We start from the raw sequence: 23,737 nt of genomic DNA on the forward strand, positions 1-23,737 counted from the left end.
CTGCCAGGTTCCATGTCTGCTTTTACCATTTAACTGTTATACAAACTTGTGCATCCTGGTTTTATTCTTTGTTGAACTTTTACTTTTCCTTAGAAAAAAATGAGGGGGGTGTGGTGAATTCTGGGCTATAGCTATCATAACTTTGAAAGGCTAGGATGCTAAGAATGGGGCTGAGGCCACAGACCATGGTTTCTGCCACTGCCTTGACTGTCTCTTCTTTTGTGGGCACTCATTTTGAAGCCAAGTGTCTGCAGTTGGAGCTATTTCCTCAACAGTAGCATCCTGTAATTGCTCCCCTACAGCTTCTTTCATAAGATGACTGACAGCAGTGTTGCCTCAGGGCTAAGTCTTGCCCATGTTGAGGCTATACGTAGGGCATCTGAGCCAGTAGCCCTGACTGGACATTACCTCCTTGTGATGTGTTCTCTTGGAATGAATAAACTTTTCAATTCCAAATTCCCTCCCTCTGTTAGAGAAATTGCTTGCTAATAATACTGCTGACCTCCAAACAAGGTCTTCCCAGGGTGCCCTGTTTCTTCCCCACATTCCAATAGGCCAAAGGTCATTCTCTTCTCTGCCAAGGCTGTGTTCATCTGGCCACAGGGAAAAGGCTAGGCAGGTTAATTAGGTTCTTCAGGTGGGGTGAGAATCCTGTTGCTCAAGATGAAGCAGATTTGTGGGTGAGTTAGCCAGACTCCTCTCTTTACTTAAGTTCAGAACTTAATGATGCACACATCAACATACTGGTTCCATCCAGGTCAGAACTCTTTCTCCAAAAATAGCCCTTTGGAGGGGCAGTGGAACAGCTACATGACATAACAGTGTAGCCTCAAGAGCAACATCCCTGGAACAAGTTACAAGCTATAATTCATGAATTAACCCTTTAAAATAATTTATGGTTTTGGATATTATTATCTTTGGAATCTCAGCCCACCAATTATTAGCTAGAAAAATTTAGACTGGTCACTTAATTTCTCTTTCTGCTCTGGGAATGGAGAATCACTATCTCATATAGTTATCTTATAAAGACTAAATTAATTATGGTATGTAAAAGCTTAAAACAGTGCGTTAAGTAAGTATTATATATTGTTTTTATTTTTATTAATATGAGAAAACAATTTTCAAATGCATGAGTACAAGAGGCAGTCTCTGAAGCAATGGACTTTGGAGTAAGACAGATCTGACCTAGAGTCTTATCTCTGGTACCTTCTTGTGACATGGCTTATATCACATTACTTAACCCTGCTGAGCCTTGGTTGTTAGCCTAAAAGCATGGATGTTAGCAGCTATCTAGCAAGTTGCTGAAAGTATTTGTGAAACAGGCATGCAGTATGTACTAAGAGAGCCATGGCTGTGATTACCATTTACCCTTCTGCTTTCCCCCAGAAGAAGCAGTCTGAGCTTCACTGTGGAGTGAGTGTGGCTTTTGAATGTGGAACACCCTTTCCTAGGAAGCAAAGACAACAACATTCTTTAGAAGATGCTTCTCAAAATGATATTACATACAACTAAGTAGAGTTCTTGATTCCCTGGTTGGAAACAATTTTAAAGATCCTAGTTTAGCTCTTATTGGAGATCCTTTGTGATTCTCTCAAGGGCCCATTGATGTCAACAGGAAAACTGAAAGGATAACTCAGAACAGTGGGAGGGTATTATAGAGTGGAAATTAGGACATTCTGCTTCTAGCACAAACCAGGGAAAAGATAAACCAAACCTGGAGCATATGGATGAATGGCATTACTGTAATGCTAGTACCTTCTTTGGTTGGATACAATGGCCTCTTCCAGGCAGCCTCTGATAAAGGGCTGTACATTCTAAATAAGAATGCTAATATTCCCTGCCTTCAAAGACATCAGCAAAAGCATTTCCCAGTCTAAAAATTAAATTTAATTTCCAAGTGAAAAATAAAAAAAAGACATTAAATGGCATGAATTCAGCTATCCAAGGTATGAAGCTTTTAGACATGTAAGATGAAATAAAACATGGACCAGTAAGTACAAGCTTGAGGTCTTTTCTGATTATATACTTACCCACTTATATATGATGCACACGCATTAAAGACAAAATATAAAAACAGAGCCATAAGTAACATTGAAAGACTACATAGAAGAATATTGGGCTAGGTAAGATTTTTCTATGGAAAACTAAACTCAGAAAACAAAAAAGAGAACATTGTAACTTACTGTATCATACAACTTATAAATTTCCATAAGACAACAATACACCAACTAAGACAAAAAAATACTTGGAGGTAAGTACAACATATGTAACAAAAAAATAATTAATATCTGTAATATAGAAAAACTTCTTCCAATTTATAAGAAAGGAAAAATAACCCTATAATAGCTAAGCTATATTAATAGACATTTCACAAAATAAGCATAAACTCAGAGACAAATACTCAATTTCTCTAGCAAGCAGGGAGGTACAAACTATAAACAATCATTAGAATCTATTTTGCACCTCATATATGCAAAAATCAAAAATAGTTTGCCTTGTAAGAAAGTAGGGAAATAGGCCATCTATACACTGTGGGATAAAGTTTCAAACAATATTTAAAGAGGGCTGTTTTTTACTATCTGAAAAAAATGTTTTTTGTCTAAGAATTTCTATTTCTATGATATAAATCTAGAGAAATACATAGATACTCAAAATTACATAAACAAAGATATTTATTGGCACATTTTTACACTAAGAAATAAAAAGAGACCACCTGAATATCTACTAATAGTTTCCAGCCTAGATGAAGGTATGGGTAGATACGATTTGCTTCCTCGCACAACCAAGAGAAGGATAGCAACCAATTTAAAAACAAAAATCAGCCAGAACTGCCTGAAAATTCAACTGTATAGAAGTCCAACAACCAAGGAGTTAAAGAAGAAACATTCACCCAGACTGATAGCAGGGGCAGAGAGGATGCTTGGCCAGGTGGTGGCTGGCAGGCGGTCCCACATTAGTGGCAGATATGCTGGGAGGAACAACTGGGTAGTGAGACAGACTGCTCAACCCAGTGTTCCAGTGCTGGGAAAAGAAAGTTTTAAAACCCTTGGCTGTAAAAACCTATGAGGGTTATAGCGGTGGGCAAAACTGCCAATCTCATAGGAGTGTCCGTTGGAGGGGCCCTTGGGGTCCTAGAATGTACACAAGCACACTCACCCAGGAATCAGCACCAGAGTGGCCCAATTCGCTGGTTAGGTAGCAGGGAAAGTGTCTGAAAGCGTGTGAGAACCGACCAAGTGGCATTGTTCCCACACAGAGCGTCACAACGTAGAGACCTGGATTGCCCCACCCTGAGGAATGCCTAAGACTCTACCCTTTACAATATAACAGGTGTGCCAAGACAAAGAAATATGGCCCAAATGAAAGAACAGCTCAAAATTCCTGAAAAAGAACTAAGTGACAAGGAGATAGTCAATCTATCAGATCCATAGTTCAAAACACTGGTAGTCAGGATGTTTATAGAAATTACTGAGTAATGCCACAAATTAAAGGAAAAAGTAAAGGCTATACAAAGTGGAATAAAGAAAAATATACAGGGAACCAATAGTGAAGGGAAGCTTATGGGATGCAAATGAACAATTTGGAACAGAAGGAAGAGATAAATATTTAACCAGAACAGAATGAAGAAACAAAAATTTAAAAAAATGAGAAGCTTAGGAACCTCTGGGACAACTTTAAAGTTTCCAACATCCAAATCATGGGGTGCTAGAAGGAGAAAAGGAAGAGCAAGAATTTGAAAATTTATTTGAAAAAATAATGAAAGAAAACTTCCCCAATCTGGTGATGGAAATAGGGTTATTTTTCCTCTCTGGTGGAGGCTCAGAGAGTCCTAAAGAAGTTGGACCCAAAGAGGAACACACCAAAACACAATCATAATTAAATTACCCAAGATTAAAGATAAGGAGAGAATCTAAAAAACAGCAAGAGGAAAGGAGACAGTTACCTACAAAGTGCCCATGAGACTATCAACTGATTTCTCAAAAGAAGCCTTACAGGCAAGAAGGGACAGGAAAGAGGTATTCAAAGTCATGAAAAGCAAGGGCCTACATCCAGATTACTCTATCCAGCAAAGCTATCATTTAGAATGGAAGGGCAGATAAAGTGCTTCCCAGATAAGGTACAGTTCAAGGAGTTCATCATCACCAAGCCCTTATTATATGAAATGTTAAAGGGACTTATCTAAGAAAAAGAAGATCAGAACTATGAACAGTAAAATGACAACAAACACACAACTATCAACAACTGAACCTAAAAAACAAAAGCAAACTAAGCAAACAACTAGAACAGAAACAGAATCACAGAAATGGAGAGTACACAGAGGGTTATCAGTGGGAAGTGGGAGTAGAGGGAATGTGGGAAAAGATAAAGGGAATAAGAAGCATAATTGGTAGCTACAAAATATACAGGGGGAAGTTAAGAATAGTATAGGAAATGGAGAAGCCAAAGAACTTATATAGAAGACCTATGGACATGAACTACGGGCGGGGGGCAATGCTGGAGGGAAGGGGGACACAGGGCGGAGGAGGATAAAGGGGAGAAGAAAATGGAACAACTGTAATAACATAATCAAAAAATATACTTTAAAATAAATACATAAATATATGTCTACTAATAGGAGATCAAATAAATTACAGTGCATGTGTAACATAGGATACTATATAGGACTCCAGACTGATCTGGAAATAAATCTTAGCTATTGTAGCAGGGTTTTTTCCTAAATAAAAGTAAGAATATCTCCAATCCCATGTTTTTCTCACAATGGAACTTTGTCTTTCTTCCTGCCTAGAAATGGGGCTATGTTCTCTCTCTTTGAATTTGGGTGGACTTGTCACAATTTTGACTAATAGTCCATAGTGGAAGTAATGCGACTTCCCCAAGACAAGGTCATAAAAAACGGTGCAGCATACACCTGACTCTATTTTGGGGTACATTTACTCTGGAGGAAGCCACTACCATTCTATGGGAGAGCCCAAACTATTCCATATAGAGAGACCAAATGGAAAAGCCTACATTGAGAGGAACATCGCCATACCATCCTTTAGACACATGAGTGAATGAACCTTCAGATGATTTCAGCTTCCAGTTTTCGAGTCCTCCAAGCCCCAGACACTGTGAAATAAAGACACACCTTCCACACTGTGTTCTTTCCACATTTCTGACCTACATATTCCATGAAAATAATAAATGGTTGTTTTCTGCCACTAAGGTCTAGGCTAATTTACTATAGAGCCAAATAACTACAACAGATGCTTTATGTGATCGATACCAAGTCTCATGACAATATATGTAGTATAATCCCATTCATGAAAAAATATTAATCCAAACTATAAATGTATTTATAAATATAGAAATATATGCGTGTTGCTCTATATCTGTATATGTCTATGTGTTTTTGTATAGCCATAAGTACACAGACAATTGTCTGGAGGGACACATGATAAGTTTGGACATTGTTACTTCAAGACATAAGAAGAAGAATAAGGCAAGAATGTAAAGGAGACTTAAAACTTTGGTTCTAAATGTTTCTATATTGTTTGAATTTTGTGCCATCAGCATATAATTTAAAGGAAAGAGGGGAGGAGGAAAAGAGGAAGCAGGAAAAGAGAATAGGCAAACAGTTTAATCCAAAAATTGAAAAATCTAGTTAAATTCATAAATAAATAAAATTTAGATCAAAGTTAGGGGAACAAGGAGAACATGAATAAAATTTATACAGAATTGGAATCCTGACACTACCACGTATGAGCTATATAAACTTGAAACGTCATTCAATCTTTTCTAAGCTACAAATTTCCTGACTATAAAATAAAGGTAACACTTTATTGTTTTTAGGCTGCTAAAAGGATAAATTAAGAGGCAGCATTTAAAATTCCAAAACTAATGCCTAAAATATACCATGTTTTCAATGAAGGGAAACGTTCTCTTCACCTTTCTGCTTGAAAAAAATAGAAAAAAGTGGCATTCAAGTGAGCAAAAGGGTAGGAAAGGTAATTCAGGTGACAGGGACAATGTACAGATCGAGCTAAATAAAACATGAGTCTGACTTAAAATGTAGTCAAAGTTTCATAAAGGAAAATATGAGCTGATTGTATGCAAATATGTACATATTATTGTAACTAATCCTTCATTCCCATGCAGCTCAGACGTATTCAACCATGGTACTGAGTTGTGTCGCGCAAGGTGTAATTGTCACTGTTACAGCATATGAGCACATGGCTTTCTTGATTAAGGAAAAAATCAAATTTCTTTTCCCCTTATATTCAAATCAGTATTTATGGCATTTCTGGATTCCTGACCACCTAACAGTAATTCAGCAAATTTCAAATCTAGGTGTTCTGAAAGAGACAGAGTCCAAAGGGAGAAGAATGCACTTGAAAACCCATTAGAAACATGAGCAGTGTCCTTTGAAGGCTCAGCTCCCCCACTCCCTGTTCTGCCCTGAGTGTAAGACCTTATTCCAAAAGGTTGAATAAAAAGAGAAGATAGACTAATGATTAAAAAAAAGTCAGTTACAGTCTTGCCCCGATAGCCCACCCATCATACTTTCAAATAAGCTGATCACTTACAGTAGAGGTTATTTAGAACAAAGTAGAGCTCCAGAGTCCATTTATTTGAATGTATTTCCATTTCAATCACTACTTCAGAAGTCGCCTCTCCTTCCCATCATGTAAGGTGAACAGATGTGATTTTAAGGACTTACTTCACAAACTTCTGCTATGAAAAAAATAAAGCTGTCTGAACGGAGGGTTTTTTACCCCATTTTGGGGCATAAGATTAAAAAATTAGTTCATATCTGATTCTACTCTTATGAGAGCATCATATTTGAGCTGCCTTTCAATAAATAGCCTTAGTCATAGGCTCTTGGATGAGTGAGTTTTCCTCTCCTCTGTGCATAAATGTATCAAAGCTGTCTGCTCGAGTGAGGAAGCAAAAAAACTTTGAAATTTTTTATTTCATTTGGCATAATAATTGGTTTACAAAGGAATTCTTCTAACCCATTTGGAACATCAATTAAAGTTCTTTTTCCAGAAAATGAGAAAGTGTGACTGTATCTGAAGAAAGCCAACTACACAGTGTCTTACGCAATAGATATTCATGTGACAGCCTTCTATTTCAAATAATGAGCCTAGAGCAGGGTTGGTGTCTGCCCCGAGACTAAACATGGATAGAGACATTGTACATTATGAACATTTAGCCATTCATTCATTATTTCTCATGTATTATGAAAACATCAATAACAACATTGAAAAGCAAGCTACAAGGAAAAAAAGTACCATAAATGTTAATCTTTTCTATGGTTAAAAAAGAACAATGACATTATCAACTGATGTCTCATTTTCAAGCACTTATTCTCCTGTTATGCATTAGTATCCTGGACACCAAAAGAAGACAAGACTCCTACTTTCTCAATGAAAGTATAAAATTTACATACACACACATGAAATAAAAAAAAATATGGAACTATTCTAAATAAATGGAGAGCATGTATAGGGTAAAGGAGTATATGAGAATTCTTGGTGCCTTCCACTCAATTTTGCTGTAAACCTAAAACTGCTCAAAAAAAAATCTATTTATACAAGTAGATATGATGATAGATAGATGATTAAAAAAATGGGAAGGTAGAAGTTCACTTAGAATAATAATAGGCAGTGAGTCATGGAGGCTTCCTGAAAGAGGTGCACCTTGATTTGGAACTTGAGTGGGGATACAATTGGTACCCACTTAGTGGAAGCAGAGAGCTACAATGAGCAAAGCCCGGGAACCCAGAATGTTTAGACCTCATAGAAACTATCTTCACACTATCAAAAGAGCATACTGGAAAGTACTTGGAAATAAGTCGAAAAGTGTATTAACTAGAAGGCAAAGTTCTTGTTTCAAAACTGTAACATCAATCATCTTTCTAATGTATGCTATAACATGCCTACTCAATTAGGGTCAAAATGCAGGACTAATTAAAAATGAGGTTAAAGCTCTCAGAGCCGAACATGCGATTTCATAAAATTTAGTAGGAGCCATGAGCGATATTCACCTTTAACATGAGGTGCTCCAGCCAGCCTGAAATACATCTAGCAATGTATTTGGAACTACTCAACAATCCAACTTTTGTTCAGCAAGACTAAAGAAATGAGGTCGTTTTTCAGAAAAAAAAAAATATTCTTCACAAATTTTTCTTGGAGGAAAGAGTTCAAGGAGAGAGGTGCCAGGAGCAACTGAAGCAAACAGAAAAAAAATAACCTCATGTAATGGTAATTTGAAGGACAGGAGGGAGGTTTGTGCATTTAATTATGATAACACCCGTTTGTCAGAAAAGCTAAACTCAACAAGAAAGTCCTTAATCATTAAACACTGTCCTCCCAGAAAAGTGCCTTCTTGAAACTGCCTGTTTGATAGATTCTGGATGACAGAGAGAGCCTGCAGACAAGAACCTGTCAGTCCAGCTGCACAGAATATCAGAGAAACCCCCTGAATATGGTGTGTGTATTTTCCTTTCTCCTTTTGCTTCTCACCGTTTGTCCTTGAAAATTCTTTCCTCTTGTTCTCTAAAACAAATTGGCAGTGCCCAGTTTGCTCCATTGCACATTTTCCTCCCAGAGCCTTCTGCTTATTTCCCTGAAGGTTTTAGTCATCTTCACAGTCTGCTTCCAAGGGGGGCTATGTTATTGAAAACCACTGTCAAGCTACGGTCTCTTTCCAGAATGCCCTCCACCCCCGCCTTTATCTAACCTCAGAATAGAAGCTTCTAAACTAGTTGCATAGGAGGAGAGGTAGTTAGAGGCCACCTGCCTGGCCCAGATACCCGCAGCCAGGACCTGCATCGATAAGGAGGTCAGACTTTAATTGGTCTCTTGTTGATTCCTGCCATTTTTCTCCTCTTCACGAGCTAAGCAACATGGCAAGTAGTTCACTAGACATACACAGTCATTTACCTCTACAGCTTGCAATCTGCTCCTCTAAATCAACAGCCTTTTCTTGTTCCCACCTGACCTCTCCCAGAACACAGTCTTTAAAAATACCCAAGCGATTTAGCATTTAAATTGAAACATTCATACCAGTAACCGAGCTAAGCTATTGAGATGGGGTGGTAGTGTTTGGGAGGGAAATATAGTCAAATACTGAAAGATCATAAGTCCTCAAAGAGGAAAAATAGTTCTATGTCACCTAAGAGGGTATTAGTCAGAACAATAAAATGAGATTGAGAGAAAGTATATATATATGCCCTATTGCAAAGGAAGAGTTCCTAACCAAGAGTTGATGAGACAGCAGGATGGCTTCCATGGGGAAATAGCAAGAACTGCAGCAGCAGGGTCATTGAAAACAAACCCAACAAGGTGCCTTAAATAAACCAGAAGTAACATTCTACACTAAGGGCCCAATTTGGTCAGCACATGGTAATGGCAGATTTCCCTGTCTGGACATTTGTCATTCTCAGGCTTTGACCAGAAGATAAAATGCTGTTGATTTTCTGTACATTTGGTGAAGAATCCCTGAACCTTATGTGGCTTGCTGCCATCTTCCTAAATACATTTCTATGATAAAGTCTTGGTTTTTCACAAAATCACAAGTCTTTGCTAGGTCTTTGCCTTCTTTGAACTCATATGCCATTTGACAGTTAATCTTATCTTGTCTTGTACCACCTTTGCATGACATATTTTTCACATTTATATTGTCAGTGATTTGTATTTTTTACCTCCCTACTTATCTAGTAAGTTTTCTGAGGATACAGGACACTTTATCCCTCAGAACTTTTAGTACTGGATTTTCTACATGGTAGCCAATCATAAACATGCCCCCATATCACAATCATCAAATGCTATTATAAATAGAAATGAGCGTAAATCACTGTCCACGTGTCAGAGAGTATACTAAGAAATTTGTGTAATCTTCAGAACCATGTATTTGGTATCATATCTTCATATTACAGAAGAGACTGAGGCTTAGAGACATTAAAAAAAATAAAACTTACCTAAATTCTCCCAGTTAGCAAGTGACAGAGCCAGAATTCCAACCCACATAATGCTGTTCCAGCTCCAAAGTTCAGAGAATCCAAACTCTATTATTTTACAGCACATAGTAATAGCTACTTCTTTACTGTTTTGCAATACACATTGGGCTAAGTGCTCCATCTATGTTAGCTATCACATGATGCAAACACCATTACTCTGTGAACTAGAGCCACTTTACAGAAGAGGAACCAACACACAGAGACATCAAAGAACAAAGCCAGACAGCCAGTAAGGAACAGAGCTGAGATTTGCACTCCAGGTCTCAGTCCAGTGCCCATGATCTTCACCATTTGGGTGAAGGAACTAAAAATTCAAGAAAATCTAGGTCCTCAGGGATCTGGCCCCATGCCATTTCAGCACAATAGAATGTGCTGATTCAATCATTGTTTAGAAGTGCTTTTTTTTGTTGTTTCATTTCATATCTATCCCTGAGCCCATGCAAGTTTCATCCAACCTCATCAAGACAGTACAACACTGCTCCTGTACCTTTATTGAATTCTAGCATAGCAACACTGAACATGACCTTCGGCAAAGAAAATAAGTAGTGCTATTGATAGCGCACCCCTGACAGGAATTGGTGTTGAGCCTCAACAAAGTTGTTCCTGAAGTCTGGGTGGGGCGTTTGTAGGTTCCTATTACAAATTAAATCCATGGTAAAAAGAAAACCTACAAAGCTATTTTTTAATGTTTCTTACCATTTGTTGACTTATATCATTAATTACTATTGAATTCTTACAGAAAATAATTAAAGATAATATACTACGGAAAGGATATCTTTTGAGCAAAACAATTAAGTCACAAACTCCTCTGTCTCTGTGCCCGTCAGAGTCTTGGCACAACACTAAACACATACGAAGTGCTTGCTCTATGGAAGCTGAATTTAAATGAGTATTTCTGGAGTCTTGTCCTGACTTTACCACTAGGTAACAAGCCACCTAACAAAACTCAGTGAAGGTGACAGGACTGGGCTATGGGAGGACACTCTCTTCTTCAAGTTATACAAAGTCACATATCTATTGGATGCCAGCATTGGCCATGCCTGAACAAATAATATATTGTACACACATACTTTTATGACCATTTTCCTTCAACATGCTATCAGTGCAGAGAGGAGTAAGAATCAGATTCACTTAAGAGTGTCACTAAACACATGGTTGCTTTTTGTGTAATTATGATTTTTTTAATCAGAGAATACAACTATTACATGGAGAATCTGGGAAATTTTATGTCATTTTTAGGGAATTCTTACATTTAAAAAAGTGTTTGGAAATATTAAATCAGAAGACTTTTATGGTTCCATTATATTCTAAGCTTTTGTGATTCTTTGGCTTGAAGAAGGTAAGATGACTAGGCAGTGCTTTTCAAAAGATGTGTGTTTTATTCTTAGAAATTGCTTTTTGGTGGTGACAATTTCCATAATTTACCTTTAAAAAATTAGAAATTTTCATATTTCTGTATCTAATTCTATGAATAACGCCTTCTAACATTTTCTGAATTGAAAAAGATAATCATTCAACTGAATTACCTTGCCTTCTCCCAAGATAGCTAGGTCTTTGCAAAGAGCTTTGCAAAGGTGGGTGACTTCTCAGTTCTGTCTATCATTATATCCCCTTACACATTATTTGCTCCAGTCACACAAACGAGTGTTGGTGTTGTTTTTACCCCTGAACTTGCCATCCACCTTCACACCCAAGCTGCTCCATGAGGTGGGGAGTTAGGGGGTGCCCTTTCATCAATCTGCAGACCAGCCTAACTGCTCTGGAGCCTCTTCCCCTTGCACTATCACTATTAGCCATGCTTCCTGCCACACAGTGGCTGTGTGCCTAACCCAGGGCATCTCATGCTGCCTGATATTATAGCTCATTATTTGTATAGCTATGCACTCTTATAGCCTGGAAGTTACTTCAGTTAATTATGACTGTTCCTCATTTATCTTCTTTCTCCTAGACAACCTAACTGAGGTGATCGCTAAGTGTTCATTAAATGCCCTGAATGAATGAAATGATAGATGAAGTAGCCATAGGAAGTAAACATCTTTGATTATAAAAAAACTACACTTGAATTCAAAAAGTTTAAACTGGTTTCCAACTTGTACCTGACATGGTTTAAGATGAGTGTAAATGAAAAAAATAAAATAAAATCTTACCCTCCAACTCCTAATTACCTGATGTTCTTTATACTTTATCAAAAGGCAACTGAAAGGAAATAAATTCTTTTAGTAGCATTTCCTGGCCCTGCTTCTATACTCTACAGAAAGAATTAATAAACCAACATTATTCCTGGAACTGGTTAGATATAAATTGATGCCTCTAGTATCCAAACCTAGATGTGGTAGTAGTATAAGACTCAGAGAGCATACATTTTTGTTAGAGGGAGAAACTGCATTAATCCTATCACCGCATACAATAAACCTAAAATTTAAAAAAAATAATAAAAAAGAGGAAATTACATGTCCTCTGTGGGAATGAGCCTCAACCAAAAAAAAAACAAAATGTATTTGTTCTTTTAAGTTATTTCTAAACCAAGGGGGAGAAATTAAAATATATGTGTAAGAATGAAGACAACTGGTAAAACAAAAGATATGGCATTGACTTTGTTCTCACTGCAAAATTGTTTCTTCTCTAAACTGCAAAGGGATAGTATACCCTTTAGCACAGGACACAAAGCTGACATCTGCTAACATGGACAGATTACTTCATCCTGGTCAGGTACTATGCTAAGCTCTTTACCTGCTTATAATATTTTATCCTTACAATAGCCTTCTGAAACTGTGCATTGAGTACTGTACTGCTATTATCTCCATTTTTCAGATGAGGCTTAATAAGATTAAGCTACCTAAGATGACGGGGTTAGTAAGCAGTGAGACCAGGATTCAGACCCAGGTAGTCTAATTTCAAAGTCCTCATCAATTCCCATTCCTAGTATGGTTTGAGGTTAGGAAATCTGAGATTTAACCTCAGTTCTGTATTTGAGCTAGATTTTGGGCATGAGGCAGAATTTCGACAAACCTGGACTGAGAAAAAGATTTTCCCATTTAGAAAACTAACAACATCAACAAAGATGTGAAAATGAGAAAATATAACTCCAGGGGAGAGAAGTGACCCAGAGAGAAATAAGCATATCTAAGGAAAGGGCAAGGCTGGTAAACTGACCTACTGTGTGTTTTTGTACACCTGGTGATTAAAGAATGGTTGCTACGTTTTTAAGAAGTTGAAAAAATTTTTTTCCAAAAGAATATTTTATGGCCTGTGAAAATTATATGAAATGTATAAACTCATGGAATTTCATTGTCCATTAATAAAGTTCTATTGGAACACAGCCACGCTCATTCATTTTGTATTGTCTGTGGCTACTTTCAGAGAACCGAGTAGTTACAACAGACACTCATGCCCACAAAGCCTAAAATGTTCACTATCTCACTTTCTGTTAAAAAGAAAAGCTTACTGACTCCTGATCTAGGGAATTAATAAAGGGATGTTTAGAAGGGTAGGTAAGTGACAGGCAGTCTTTAAAAAGAGGGATGATCATTCATAATTTGGATCTAGAACTCTGAAACATTTTGAAATGTAAAATTATGTAATCAGGACCCTAGGTTTTTAAGACTACAAGAAAAGACATTCTCAAACGCCTTAGGTAATGATCGTTTATTCGGTTCACAGAAAGAAGCAGGACAGCAACGCAGCTGGTTCCATCTGGGTCCCAAGACTTCGAAGCTTCAAGAAAGAGACTCATCTACTCCAGCACTTACCAGGACCTCAGGGGAGCCACCAGCCCTCTTGCCTGTAGCATTCACTTCCCAAGAGAGAATGTCTGTTGGACAGATTCATTACCATCGAATATGGAACATGCCTTATTCCACAAAGTTTAGTGGCTAGCCTCCTGTATTCCAGCTTGTCCATAATTGCCCATGGTTGAGACCCTTCGATGGCCCAGACAATGACAGGAGATCGGGTTCCATTGTTCTCAACACTAAGAGCAGAAGCTCTAGGAACTGTGCAAGAACTGCTTGAGGGCAATTTCCTTTGAAGGGAGCTGTAAAAGCAATAGCCCCTGGGCACTTTAAGGATTCCTCCCCTGAGAGTAAAAAGACTGACACTCAAGACTCAGGCTACCTCAAACAATAGGCCTAACTGGACCTCAGCGGAGCCTCCACGCCAGCGCCTGTGCTCTGGCTGCTCTGGCTGCTCTCCTCCAGGCTCCGCAGCTGTACCAAGTATCTTACCAGCTCACTCTAAGAATCCAAGGGGAGATTCAAGCTCCAGGCCTGAATTCTAATTTTGTGCCCTAAAAACCTCGTCTACTTTATCTGCTGCTTTAACCACTTCTTTTCCCTGTAGCATTCTGTGTCTTTTCCTACAGTTATGTTGTTCTTTTCCAAAAGAAAGAAGGAAGAAGGAAGGAGGGAGGGAAAGAGAGATGGAGGGAGAGAAAGAAGGGCAGGGAAGGAGGGAGGAAGGAGGGAGAGAACTGAGAGAGAGATGCCCTTGAGAATATATTTCTCCATTAGTGGTGATAAGTCAGTCATTTATCCTCCTTAGAAGATTTTATTTGTGTCATACTTACTTTGAATAAAAATAGCAAAAGATTATCTTTATAACAAACTTAGCATGTCCCTATAGTTTTCAAATCAGTTCTTCAAAGGTCTTTGTCCTCCTCTCTTGTGAATTATTCAAACTATTAAAACAGAACAGCCAAAAACCGGTTTCACAGGAAACCTTACCAAAGGAGAGAAAGTGAACATGCAGATATAAGGCAGGAGAGAACCTGTGTTTTAATCTTCACCCTTTCATTCACTAGGTATCAGCTCTTGAGGAAACAAAAACCTTTCCAGCCTCATATTGGTCAGATATGAAATATGAATAATAATACTTCTGTGACATACATCACAGCTGGCTCCAGTGATCAAATGAAAAGAGAATACATTCCTAGCTCCAGAAATTGTCAAATATAGTGTGCATGTGAGTAAAGAATGTAAATATTACTATACAGAATAAACACTACAGAGCTGCAGAAGAACCATGCCAGGATAGACTGATAAGGGCTTGTTTTGTGAATGATTTGGAATTCCATCAGGACCTTGAAGAAAGAGAAAACACTCTAGGCTGGAAGAATAGTGTGACAAAAAGCTCAGAAGCCAAAAAACTCCTGGCATGTTTAAAGAGCAATGAGGAATAGCAGGGATGGAACAGACTGTGTGCGTCAGCAAAGTCAAGAGTGAAGAATGTGGAAAGGATAAGTTGAAGTCCACACTGTTGGAGGCCTAGAATGCCAGGGTTAAAAGTTTGGAATTTATTTGGGAGACAAGGAGCAGTATTCTTAGACTAATGGCTTGCCAATAGTGTGCAGGATAGATCAGAGATAGAATGGGGAGAACACAGAACCTATTAGATGATACTGCTTTCATTTAGCAAGGGTTGAGATAAGGAGCCACACTAAACTGTGGCTGTGTTGGCCACACTGAAGGAGGAGGATGTAATGGGAGAATGAAGAACCTCTTCTGAGACGCTGTCTTGGGAAGTGGTGAAGTCATACGAGGGAGCCATCCAGGGAGAAGAAATTAACTCACTTTCAGCCTCAGTTTTTGAGATGATGGCCCCTGGGGCTTGAAAGGATTCTAATATATCACATAGAAAAGGTTTTGAGGGGAAAAAAAAAGAACATGAACTGGCTTGGAGCAACAGAGAGGGACAGGAGGCAACCATTTCCCCAGATTTTTCAACTGAGCAGGTTCCCCGAAACAGGCAGGAGGGAGGCTCAGCGTGATCCAGCCGGAAGGGCGACAGCTCCCAGGGGAGCCTGAATAATAGAGAAAGAAACACAGAACTTGTGGATTAAGGTCCTTGACGGTTTAAACTTGACCTTCTCGAGGGGTCTCCCACACAGAGAAAAACTGCACTTTAAGCCAAGTGTTTTTGAACTAGGCAAAATGGGGAGCCAAACACCAAAGAGGGCTGATTTATATTTAAATACCATATTTTTATTACTTTTCTAGAAATTTGACACCGACCCTCATTTTAAACTAGACAAAGCAGCATAATTTTTTTTCCAAAATGATTGACACTCAAAAGGTAATACACTTTAAATTCCTCCAATTAAAGCAAATTTAATTTTAAGTTTAATTAAAGGAAACTTTAATTAGAAAGAAGATTAAATTTTAATTAAATTTCCCTAAAATCTTCATACCGGCCTTTACAGCTAATATTTGTCAGAAACCAAATCCCTTCTTAATATTCTTAAATTCTATTCTAGCATTTTCCTTTGTATTAAAACAGCATCTCACCAGCTGTACCTGCCACTGTGAAAATTATTCCCATCTTAAAATACTGGAAATGCAACTGAGGAACCAGTCTCCCTGGGCAGCGAAGGGAAAACAACAGATTCTATTGATGAAATTTTTATTTTCAATCTCTTACCAGTCCTTACGGAGGCAATTAGGTATGGTACCCCTGCTGGGAGCCAGTTACGCTGCATCCACAGCATCAACAAATATTTATGGAGCACCTACTGTGTGCATGGCCCTGCACTAAGTTCCCTGTCTAGGAGGGAAATGGTAAAATGCTAGCTCAACCTGAGACAGAGCCTGGACCAGCTTACCCTCCTGGATTCTTGAGACTTCTCCATTCCCAGAATCAGGACGAGAAACAATCTCCTGATGACTGACTAGCCCAGGGTCTTTCCAACTGCCCCTCCCTGCTGGATACCTGACTCAGGTAAGGGCCCTGGATGTAGGGGTGTAAGTCCCAGATTCTGGACCTAAACTGCTGCTAGAGAGCTATATGATCTTTAGGGGCAAAATGTACTCTCCATTTCTCACATTTCTCTCTCGTCTGTAAAATGGGGCAATAAAACCTGGCATGCCTACTTCCCAAAGAATTCACAGGGATCAAATGAAATAACGTAGCTAGAAAAGTTTCTGAAAACTGTGAAGTGCAATGTACTTTATGTATAACCACCTCCTATTGCCATGTTGTGGGTCTTCATTCCGTTCCTCCCAGGGTGCTGCTCTCTCTCAACCCATAACGAAGCTCAGCTTCTGTGTCATCTCCTCTCTAAAGCCAACCCTGAACTAACCCCCAACAGGGAACATTCTCTTTACATATGAAGACTGGCTTCAACTGCTTTGCAATTACAGATACTTATTATTGACAGATACTGATATAGAGCACAGCCCTGCCTTTGCCTGCAAACACATGAACCAAGCTTCAAGATCCCCTGCATAAGAGTGAGGTTAACATAGAGATGAAGACTTTTATTAAGAGAAAGTTACCTTGAGTTTGCTTAACAAAGGAAAATTCTGCAGGATACTAGGTCGAGTTTCCAACCACCGTGGAAAGGGCCCTGCTGAGCTCGGTACTTGCTATTCCATGTGTCAATCACAACCCCCCATTTTCTTGTGTAGCTAGTATGGGCAAGGGCCTAAGCTGTATGCTACAGGAAGATGCTCTCTGACTTTATTTACCTGTTATCAGCCAAGTCCCCCTTACCCCAGGACACCTTTTGGCCTTGGACCTAAAACATCTCTCCTAAATCTTCTACTCACCTGGTCTTCAAAATGTACCCCAAGCCCAAGCTTACCCAAGAATCCTGCCTGACTCCCCATGTCCTTCCTTCTAAATTCCTGTATTCCTAGGAATTGGGTGACACATCCGATAACACACTGGAGCCTCTGAGGCAGGGCCTGGCCCCTTGTGATATACTCCCTGGGTCTAGTCCTGTCACTCCCCCTGCCTGCAGCTTCTCCAAGGGAGGGTCACTGACTCGTGCTTCCTCTGTACCCCCTGCAGGGCCCGGGGCCACTGCTGCAGACAAAGGAGGAAATCAGGAAATACTTATTCATTCATTAATTGTATTATAAAACAGAGCAGAAGCCCGATTGTAATTTGTTAAGTGCAGGTTATACCAGAAATATAATAATTCTTAATAAAGCAGCAGAGACAATGTTTAGAGGAGACAAGAAACAAGCAAAAGAGAGGGATGGTCAGAAATGAAAAACAAAGATAAAAGAAAGGTGGTTAAATTAGTGGGTTTGGCGTATTAGTGATTTTGGCGTATTAGTGGGTTTGGCACAGGGTAAAGGTGAGAATGTGGAGGGTGGCGTAACCTAGGAGTGGGGGAGGGGTTGAGAGGCCTCCAGAGTGAGCAGAAGCAGTCAAGGACAGGACACTGGAAGAGGAATGTTTCCAAGGCCAGGTCTGGGCCTGTAATTGTCTATTATTCAACTGTGAAATGGGCACAGTGTAAATTTTGTGTTCTCCTTTGAGGCCTTTTGTGAGACCTAATTATTTGTTTGTAAAGGGCTTTGAACTCTCCAGATGAAAGACAGCACAAGCCATTCAAAGGATGACGCCAGACCATTGTTTGCCATAGTCAGGTGCAGAGTGAGAGGAGAGACTGACCATTTTCAGTGCACCTGTCTGCTCAGCCTTATTTTTATCATTTGTAGGATTTTTGCAGCTAAATTAAAATTGCTCATCATTACTTTTTTCACTGGCAACTGAAAAAAGATATGGGATTTGTAACAAGGAGGCTGAATGCTAATTTTGCTCTCTATAGAAAGGCAAAATATACATTTCAGGAATCCTTTTCTCTTTATATTTCCAGTCTGCAAGAATTTCAGAATTTTAGGGAAGATGTGATTCTTCTTCTGCCTCAAAAACTGTGGACTAAGAGAACTGAGGAAAAAAGGTAAAACTCACTAATTTTAAATGTTGACTTTCCCCTCTTTACACTAGTTGCCAAACTTCCAAACTGTTAAATGATGGCTTTTTCTTTTTTTCTTTCTTTCTTTCTTTCTTTTTTTTTTGGCTAAACCTCCAAATAGAACCATGGTCCTTGTTATTAAAATGCTGCCAACAGTCCTGACCAGTGTAGTTCAGTGTTTTGGGGGTCATCTCTCAAAATGAAAGGTTGCCAGTTTGCTTCCCCTCAGGTCACACGCCTGGGTTCCAGTCCAGGCCCCTGGTTGGGGGTGTGCAAGGGGCAACTGAGTGCATCGGTATTTCTCTTGTGCGTTGGTATTTCTCTTCCTCTCTTTCTCCCTCCTTTCCTCTCTCCCTAAAAATAAATAAATAAAATATTTTTTAAATGCTGCAAACAAAAAATCCTGATATTCTTTCTCTCCCACATGCCTCTCTTCCTCTGTGTTTGCCTCCCTCCCCACCATCTCCCTTAAATAACGCACTCTTTGGGACATGAGTTTCTCAAGCATCCAGGGGAATGGAGTTTGAAAACATTCTTTTCCTGTTCTGGCTGAAAGATTATCTGGGGTCTCTTTTCCATCAGGGCAGTTGCCTACTGGTCACTTCTGCATCAGGCGTGGGTTCCCATTTGCCTCTGGCTCTCTACTTCTTTGCCTGTTCCTTGCCCTTTTTGCTTCCAAAAATATGTTCACTGTGAATCAGCTTGTTCTGATATTTTTTTCTTTTCTACCTTTATTGAGGGAAATTTGACAAATAAAAATTGTATATATTTAAGATGTACGATATGGTTTTGATAGACATATACACTATGAAATGAGTATCACAATCAAGCTAATTAACATGTCCATTACATCACATACTTAGAATATTTATAGGTGGTGAGAACACTTAAGATCAACTTTCTTAGAAAATTTCAAATACACAATACAGTATCATTAACTATAGTCAACAAGCAGTACATTATATCTCCATAACTCACTTATTCCATATAGCTGAACCTGTTCACCTTTTGGACCAACATCTAACCTACCCTTGAGCACCTCGCAACCCCTGTTCCACTCTATGTATTTATGAGTCTGCCTGTTTTGAACACCGCAGACAAATGAGCTCATGCAGTATTTGTCCTTCTGTGTCTGGCTTATTTAACTGAGCATAATGCTCTCCAGGCTCATCCATGTTGAAACAAATGGCAGGATTTCCTTATTTTTTAAAGCTAATTAATATTTTATACATACATACACATAAAACATATATTATATATTATATATATTATATATATATATATATAATCACATTCTCAGTATCTATTCATCCATTGACAAACAGGTTGTTTGCCTACCTTGGCTATTGTGAGTAATACTGCAATGATCATGGGAATATAGATATATTTTCAAGACAACTAATTTCATTTTCTTTGGATATACATCCAGAAGTGAAATTGCTCGGTCATACAGTAGTTCTATTTTTAATTTTTGGAGAAAGCTCCATATTGCTTTCCTCTGATCTTTGAGAGTCAGGGCTAATCACAGGCATTGCTCTGCATCTCTCTAGCTCTTCTCCTTTCTCTCTTACATACAGAAGTTAATTCACCAAAAGGAATGTGCATATTGGAGTCACAGATAGAAATTAGGAAAGAGCAAATTAGTCAGGTAGCCTGACTAATAATCTAAATTTTTAAAATACTGCTCGAAGATAAGAAGTCTAACTTAGAATGGGGGGTTGAGAGTGATTTGGTTTGATAATAAAATTCAGAACTAGAATGCTTTCTGTTTCAACTGCCAAAGCTAGGAGTTAAGAGGATTCCACATACTAGTATTCCTTCACAATAGCAGACACTGTCTACAACAAATCGTGGTGGGGTAGCTGACCACATGGGCTGCTAGAGCGAAGATCCACTTTGCCCCTGATCCAGGAGAGTCATAGGATCGTGAAGTGTGCTGTGGGGAATATTAGGAACTTTCCTGGTCCCTCCAAAGGTCTCGTGTTCATCTTTCATTATTCACAGGTATTCTATAAAGGGCTCTTCATCCCATAGCAATAATTGTGTACCACATGACTACTCAATCTAAAACATCTTAAAGATCCAAGGTGGTAGAGAAGTAAGTGGAAGCTATACTTACCTCCTCCCAGAACCAAACAGAATTACACCCAAATTGAAGAGAAATCATCCTAAAATATCTTGAATGTATGTTTAATGAGTTCTCTATTTTCATAAGATGTTTCTTGAAGAACACACACTTTTTCATAATTGGTGTTGCTTTCCTGTTGTTGTTTTTGTTGTTGGTGGTGGTGGTGGGCAATAGTAAAGGCACCCATTTCAATAATTCCTTAAAATATAGTAATTTAATAACAACAACAGAAAACATGCTCAGGGATAGGAACAATGAGATGGGACTTTTAGAAGACTTTACAACATTCTTATTTATTTATTCTCTTTGGGTTCTATTTGCATAGAAATCTCCACCTAAATATTTCACTTTAAACACACATACACACAATACCTCCTTCACTTTCATACTCTATACACACATAATCATGGTACTTCTCATTAGCTTCATTTCCAAGACTGTTCATTATTTTCAAATGTCCTCAGGCTTCTTTTGTTCCTTTAAAAAACCCCATACTCATCTCTGACTTATCATCCATCACCAAACATTTGAATTAAAAAACTGAAAATAAAATTACTCAACCATTATATCAAGCATTGGAGTAGAAGACAAATGACGTGTATTGTGATCCCAGCTTTACAAATAATTGGTTTTGTGACCCAGAATAAATGACTTAATCTCAATAAGTCTAATTTCTTCATCAGTAACAAGGAATAGAACTGTCCTACCTATTTACAAAGTGGTCATGAGAAATATTTGAGATGTGAATATACACCTGAAGTTAAATGTTATTGTTTCCACATCTACCTTATGATATCTCTGTCTCCATCATCCTCTCTGATAATAGTCTCTGATGATCACTATTTCAATGATATATCATTCATTCTTTCATTTATTCAACACACATTTATCAAATACCAACTATGGGCCAGCCTCAACTATGGGCCAGCCTCAGGAGCTCACGTACTCATAGGGAGGACAGACACCTTATCAAAATTGCACCCTTGTGTGAGAGGTGCACCCACGACTCTGATTTGGGGCAGTTCATATGTATATAAATGGAGCAGGCATGCATCTTATTTTGCTTTTCTATCTCAGTCACTCACCATTCATTCCTCTTTCCTAATAGGATCTTCTTTTGAGAAAGTTTAGCTTTCCCCAACAGGCCAAGGAGAAATCTCAACCTATGCTAATTTGGTGCTCCTTCCTCGACAGGTGAAACTTGTTCCTGGTGACAGAGATATTTTAAATGTATGATTTTACTGAGTATAGCCGTGGCCCCTGACCCAGCTTCCCCTGCTATGAGGCTGTTTCAGTCATTACTGTTTCTGTTCCTCTGAAACTGTCTCAGTTCCTTTTCCAAGCCTGGTTCTCACCTTCACTGTGAGTTAGTAATGTCCTTCTATTAAATTTCATTTTTGTTTTAGTTAGCCAGAGTTACCTGCAAGAACAATAACAACAACAAAAGTTTTTAAAACCTAAATAACAACAATATGCCTATATGCTCTACGGAGTGTCTTTGTGAAAGTGTCAGAAACTTTCAAGCCTACCTAAGAGCTCAATCCATATTTATTTATTCAACCAACAAGTATTCACTGAGCATGAAATATGGGTCAGGTATTGTTCCCTCAGGCAGCAAACACAACCGAGAAGGCCATGCAGAAAGCATGTCTCATTGGAGTCCCGAACCACAGTGCTCTCCAGTGCACAGAAGGGCCCTCAGAGCTGGGGGAGCAGAAGCTATAGGGTGTGTGAACTGCAGCCTTATTCCCACTGATTTAAGCTCCTCTAGTACACAATGCATACCGCCATTGTTAAACATTCGCCCATCCCATTCCAACACCTTAGAGCTTCCTTTCCTTGTCTCCCCTCTTGGCTATACCCTACTCACCCTGAAGGTCCAGTTTAAATTTGACTGACAATAACTGGAAAGCTTTCTTAATTCAAACTAACCCTAAGGGACATGTTTTCTTCTAAATTCCTGTGGCAATTCCTGATTTATTCACTGTATAAATCATTCATTTGGCACTTAAAACATCCTTATATTATTATTTTGAATTAAATCAGATAATGGCTATAGTAATCCATTGAAAGCTATAAAGTGATAGCCTAGTATGTTTCAAAGCATATTCCACAGTATAACAATGTGTAATATTAATAACTATTAATTTTGTTTTAAAAAAAAGGATTGCTTAGTAAGTGTGAAGAAAGGGAAAACCATTCTATCAATGGTAATGGAAATCAAAACAATGGTCACCTGTGGGAAGGGCAGGCTAGCGGAAGAGGACTGACTGGCAAAGATCATGAGAAACTTCCTAGACTGATAGAAATATTCTCTACATTGTTTAAGTTTTGGTTACAAGAGGACATCCATGTATTAAAGCTTATCAAACTATATACTTAAAATCTGTATTTTTTTCTGTATGTAATTATATCAAGAAAAAAGTTAAATGATGTCTTTATCACAAATCATCAAGCAGTTTTTTTCATGTTAATGTACATTATAAATCTCCATAGAGTGGATAGAGCAACTTATTTGTCCAAACTGTTCTTCATTTTCAAAGTTTTCTGAGACAGTAGTAGTATTCCATGGAAAACTGTGCTATTCCATAACATTTCTTTCTATTTTCTACTGTTATATTAGATTCCCCAGGGCAGAGACTGGTTATATGACTGTCTGTAGCCACAATGCTTAGAATACGGCCTCATAGACACAGTAAATGTGCCTTTGCTGCTCTTGCCGAAGATGATGATGCAGATAATGATGACACAAGATACTACAATAAAAGTAAGGGTGACTTGTTCCAGGATCAGGACCTTAGCACCAAGAAGGATGAGTGGATTCTCCTGATACAGGTACAGGATAAAGGGCCAGTGAGTATTATATTTTAGTGTGAAGATTTAAGAGGTGGCTGCATTCTTTACT

The sequence above is a fragment of the Pteronotus mesoamericanus genome, unplaced genomic scaffold (assembly GCF_021234165.1).
Source record: "Pteronotus mesoamericanus isolate MK-2021 breed Mesoamerican mustached bat unplaced genomic scaffold, CSHL_Meso_final contig_74, whole genome shotgun sequence".
Classification (NCBI taxonomy): domain Eukaryota; kingdom Metazoa; phylum Chordata; class Mammalia; order Chiroptera; family Mormoopidae; genus Pteronotus; species Pteronotus mesoamericanus.